We start from the raw sequence: 6,000 nt of genomic DNA, 5'->3' as shown, positions 1-6,000 counted from the left end.
CAGGGAGGATAGAAAGGGCAGCAGAATAGAATAGACAATATGATTGATGTATGTACATTCCATGTATGTGTTATATATCAAAACATATTCTACTGTCATGTATGACTAAAAAATTAATAAATAAAAATTTTTAAAAAGGGACTTACCTAAAAATAATTTTTGTTATTAATACTTTTTTAAAACACATTATCTATAACTGTATTTTCCCTTTATTTTTAATGCCTCTTTCTCTGAAACCCCTTGATTTTGTTTTGCTAAAACTCATTTACTAAGACCTAACTGTCTTTGGGTTTGCTGTAGTGGCCTTGACTAAAACCATATTATTGGGTGCCCCTAATGACTGGCACTGACTTTGTGGCCCAAATCTATTGGTTGCTATTTACTAATTCAGCAGTATTTAGTTATCTCTGAAAAGTGATAATCATATTTGGCCTTCTGTCTCAGGTGAGTGAGAGAGAATAAGGTGAAGGAGAGTGGAGAGAAATGTTAGGATTTCCTTAGATAATTTATTTTTTAAAAGGAAAAAAATTGCATCTTTCTGAATTCAAAAAACTGATCTACCAAGTGGAATGTTTGGAACATGTATTTCTGCTCCCAAATGCTTTTTAAATGTTTTATCACAGACATGAAACTAAGCAGATTATGTAATGCCACAGTTTAGAGAATATATGAACTACAGAGATAAGTAAGACTGACAAACTCATTGTCAGAGAAGTTCATGACGTTGGATAAGCAGTATTTCAAACAGAGCTATTGTAGACATAATACTGTCAAGGTAAAATATATGATGTGTTAGGAGAATAAAATTTTATTTACCATCCTTTAGACATTTTTATATAGAATATTAATAATAATTTTAGAATAAAAACTATAAAATTAAGTATTTTTTTAAGAATTCTCAACTTGCCCTTGTGGGTATTTTTGTTGGTGGATGGAATATGTTCTTGTATTTTATTTAAACTCTCTTTGCTTCTGCTTTACAAATGAAGTGTAAGTGTATGTTGAAGTGGCCAAACAGGGATTTCAGGAGAACTCAATGTTTCAATCCTATTAGAGAATTCAGCTACTGATGTTCTGGGGAAAAAAAAATAGAAAACCAGCACAGATTTTGAGAAACTGCCTTCAAAAACACATAAAGCTGACCATAAATAAATCATTTTGACACAGAACTTTTAAATCCACAATTTGAAAAGTATTTCCTAAACCTGTGGGAAATTAATAAATAGCGTTAGTATGTTGACCTTAACAATATAAATAAAATGTTAATCTGAGTTTAAAAGTATCTACTAAAGAGACAGAATTGCATGAGACCTTACTTAGTTGAAATGATGTTAAAATTTTTGTAGAGCTAATTACAAAGTGTTGTGGCTGTATAATAAAGCTAAGAACAGAAGACAACCTTCTACGGTAGATCTAGAAACACAGCACTTACTTAGTCTCTGTGCAAATTATATACAGAATTGTAATTCCAGTAAGGTTTTCCAGATAAGGTGACATTCAAGATGAAACCTGAGGGATAAGTATGGAATGCCAAGGAACCATTCCAAGTAGGGAGACATGATTGTTGCAAAAGTAATTTTTTATTATTTGCTAGCCATTCATTCAACAAGTATGTATTAAATAACAGCCATTTTGCTCCAGGTGCCCCCTAGCAGGGGAGGCCGGAAGGGTGGCTGATGTCTGCTTGTGCCCTAATGTCCCCTGCTTGCTCTCAGGAGGACATGCTTGTGACTGTGGCAGAGAGGGCCTTGGTGAGCCGGCCAGCCAAGCAATTGTCCTGCCTGAACAGGAGAGAATGGAGGCAGTGAGGGCTGCCACCAGTGCGGGAACACGGGGAAAGATGACGCCAGTGTTGGGCCATAGTGTGCCCCTGGTGACCATGCCCAAGTGGCCGCTGGCACTGCCCCTGGCACAAAAGGCACCCAGGCCAGGGCCCCTTCGACCGGGACCTGCCGGTATTTGGCGGCTCAGCAAGGGAACCATGGTTAAGCAATAAGTTACATTGTTTTATGTTATGGCAGACACAGGAAACTAATAAGACTAAATAAATTTCTTTCATGTTTAATTGCATATCAGGACTATTTCTCTAAGGGCCTGGACTAGAACAACTGAGAAAGATTTTGTCAGCTTGAAAAAATTCTGAGTTCATAAAATTACCTTTTTCTTTTTGGTTTCAAATGTTTACATTTTTAATAAAATAAAAAGTTGACATTTTCCCATAAAAAGAAAAAATGTGTATTTTACATAAAACATTTTCCATTGGTGATCATTGCCATTTACATTTAAAAATGATACAGAGTTTACTATTTTTTTTTTTTAATTTCAAATATGTTGCTACAAGTAACAGAATATATGTTAACAGCTTAATGGAAGTTATCCAGCAGCACATGACAAGGACTCACATTATGGACTGGAAGGTTGTGACCTTATAAGGCAGTGACAAAATATGACAAAACTTTTTTTTTTCTGTTTTTCCTCATAAGGCAGATCAGATACGATTGAAGTTGTAAACTAAGATGTAATAATACATAGCCTTGAGTTGAAGTATTTCTCAAAAATCGTAAGTTGAAATCTTAAACCTGAGTTCTTCAGAGTTTAGTTGCTTTTAGAGATAATATGCTTAAAAAGGTAACTGAATTAAGTGTTTAGGCTGTAGCTCAGTGGCAGAGCACTTGCCTAGCACATATGAGGCACTGGGTTCAATCTTTAACACCCCATTAAAAGAAATAAATAAAAGTTCTGAAACAATTTTTTAAAGAGGTAACTGAGTTAAAATGTGATCATTATGATGAGCCCTAATTCAATATGGCCAGTGTCCTTATAAGAAGAGCACTTTAGAACACAGACATGCATAGAAGGAAGACCATAGGCAGACAGCAGAAATGGCTATCTACAAGCCCAGGAAAAAAAGACCTCAGATGAAATAAAACCTGGTGACACCTTAATCCTGGAATTCTACTTAAGAAAATGACATTATATTGTATATTAATACTCTTGCCTCTATTAGTAAAGTTTTATAAAGCGATAATAATATGTAGGTAACCATGTGCTGAGAGAGAAGGGACAGATACTTTATGTTGAGAAAACCCTTCTCCAAGGGCAGCAATGGTTGGCCTTGGGTCTTTCTGGGACCTCCAACTCAGCAGCCCACATCTGCCTAGCACCTTATCTTGGCAGGCAGGCACCACCTCAGGAAGCTGTCCTCATCCTACAGGTTGCTCAAGAGGGGTGAATCTGGGAGGCAAACTTCTCCAGTCTCCCTTAACTTGGTGTGGGTCCCTGGTCACTCCCGGGTCCTGAGGCATCACAAATTTGGTGCATGTTCCTCAAGCCCTGGAGTGGAGCGTGAGTCCTTGGAAGGGCAGGAGAGACTGGACCTGGCTGCTGGAGGGTTCCATTTGGAAGCCTGCACTGGAACCAGGCTGAGGTGGCTAGGCCTGGTAGGGGAGCAATTACTTGCCACTTGCTCCTGCTTTGCATATTCACAAGGCTAAGCTCCACCTCCTGCTCCTGAAAGCAGCTGAGAGAAATTACATTATTCATAATAATCATTCCCCTCCCAGGAAGGCCTAGATGGTTATGCATGAGGAAACATGGCCCCTAGATGATTATGCATGAGAAAGTGTTGCCCCACCCAGAAAGGCCTAGATGATTATTCATAAGCCTGAGGGAGGCGGTTTGGGCTGGCAAAGGCCTCTGGAGCCCAGGTGAGAGGGAGGCATCTACCCTCTGATGTGAGCATCATCCAGAGACCAGGTCTCTGGAAAAAGGGTGTTTGGGTATTGTTAGGCCCAAGCTCTTCATTTTAACAGTTTTTCCACTCTTACTTGAGACTTTAATTTTACAGTTTTCTTTGGGGTCCAAAATTTTCTGAGGATAAGTGGAAATGTGACAGGCTGAGGAAGGGGCAAAAGGGAGGCTATAGGTGACACCCTGGCTTTCCAGGAGAAAAAGTTCCACACATTATAAGAAGGATATGGAGAAGGAAATAGAAATGCAGTGCGACATCCACATCCAACTTTCTAGAATCTTTAAGATTTATTTTTGAGAAGCTGCAGGAATGGGTCTGGGTTAGGACTCAGCAGCCATAATCAGCTGTGAGGCAGCCAGGGGCTTTGCACTGGGAGGAGGCACCTGTGGAGCTTTATGATTTTTCCTTGGCAGACCGAGAGATGAGCCACTAGTGTCACCCTAGGATGACCTGCCTCAGGAGCCCAGGTGAGAGGGCTTTCACTTTATGGAGGATTTGACTTTTTATCTCTGTAGACTTCAGTCTTCCAAACAGGCCAGATTAGCCGTGGTGGAACTCAAGATCGTCCAATCACCAAAATGTGGCAGGTGTGCAGAGCACACTGGCTATGCTCACCTGGTGAAAACTTAGGAAAAGCTTTGTTGTTGTACCTAAAGTGTTTTTAAATCTCATTAGAAAGAGAGTCCACTCTTTCTCATGTTGACTCTGAATCCTTCAGCTTCTAATCCTGCAGGATGCCTAGCACATGGCAGTTGCCTAGTGAATGCTGAATGAATAATTGAAGAAGCATGAAAAAGATCTTTTGAAGACCAAAGAGCAGGGAAAAAAAATATCCAGCTACTATAGTGGAAACCATTTACTCTGAATGAGGATGGAGTACCAGAATTATTAGGGCCAAATGAAATTTGTTAAACTAGTGAATAATAATTTATTGAAACAAGCTCTGTGACAAGTCTAAGTCACAGAGTGAACTTTGGCAAACAAGTTTCCCTTGCTGAGCTTCACTTTCCTATTTCTTTGTAGCTTTATATTTTACTTACAAATCCATGATTTTTTTTGGTACTGGGGATTGAATTCAGGGGCAGTCAACCACTGAATCATATCACGAGCCCTATTTTTGAATTTTTTATTTAGAAAGAGGGTCTCACTTAGTTTCTTAGTGCCTTGCTTTTGCTAAAGCTGGCTTTGAAATCATGATCATCCTGTTAATCTCTCAAGCTGCAGGGATTACAGGTGTGTGCCATCATGCCAAGATCAATTTTGAATTAATATTTGTACATGCTGTGAGTTACAGGATGAGGTCAGTTTTTTTCCTCCTTCCTTATTTCTTCCCCCACCTCATTTATGCCTGGGATGTCTTCTTGTTCTAACACTATTTCATTTCTTTTCCTCACTAAGTTCACTTTTCCCTTTAAAATTAAGGAGTCAAATTAATATTAGAGGAAATCTCTCTTTCTTTCTGGCTTTATGAATCTTTCCAACCCATTTCTTCTTACATGCACTCCCTTTGAGCAAAGTTATCTTTCATATGATGTGTATATTAAGATGGTCATCTAGTTGAAATTCAAATTTCATGTGTTGGATATTGTTCAGTTGATGGGGTTTTCCCATTAAAACTATGGGGAAAATGTGTAGAAATTCTTAGTATAAAAAAAGAAGAAATCTTTAGTGTATCAAGTATGACTTTTTTGGACAAACCTAATAAACTGAGTTTTGCTTCACTTGGGAAAAATGTGGCTTAGGTCTCAGTTAACAAAACAACAGCTGGTCAATCTATGCTTTGGACTCACACAGAGAAGGCATAAAATATTAATTGTTCCACCATTTAAAATAGAGTATCTGACATTTAAGTCAAGAGGGAAGTCTGGAGTCAATTTTTTCCCCAAAGGAACACAGAAATGTTGGGTGTCAATAAGATGATTAATGCTTGTCACAGAGACAATATATCAAACAAGAATGAATGATATGGATACCCTGTGAAATTTCAGATGTTTGTGGATCCAGAATGCAAAAAATTCTTAAGCAAAAGACATTTGAAAGAGCTGAAATTCTTAAAGTCCAGAGTTGGAAAATCCTTTTTCAGTTTTTAGGTAATGAATTAGAACAAGGTGATACAATGCACATATAATTGTTCTCTGAGAATGCGTGACTCTAGGGTCACACTTCCTGGGGCTATCAGCTTGTGAGATTTCAAAATTAAGCAGGGCTTGTAGTTTAGTAAGAGAACTCCACAAAACCTTTTCTCAAAG

The sequence above is a fragment of the Urocitellus parryii genome, chromosome 11, assembly GCF_045843805.1.
Source record: "Urocitellus parryii isolate mUroPar1 chromosome 11, mUroPar1.hap1, whole genome shotgun sequence".
Classification (NCBI taxonomy): Eukaryota; Metazoa; Chordata; class Mammalia; order Rodentia; family Sciuridae; genus Urocitellus; species Urocitellus parryii.
Note: the sequence above shows the minus strand (reverse complement) of the source record.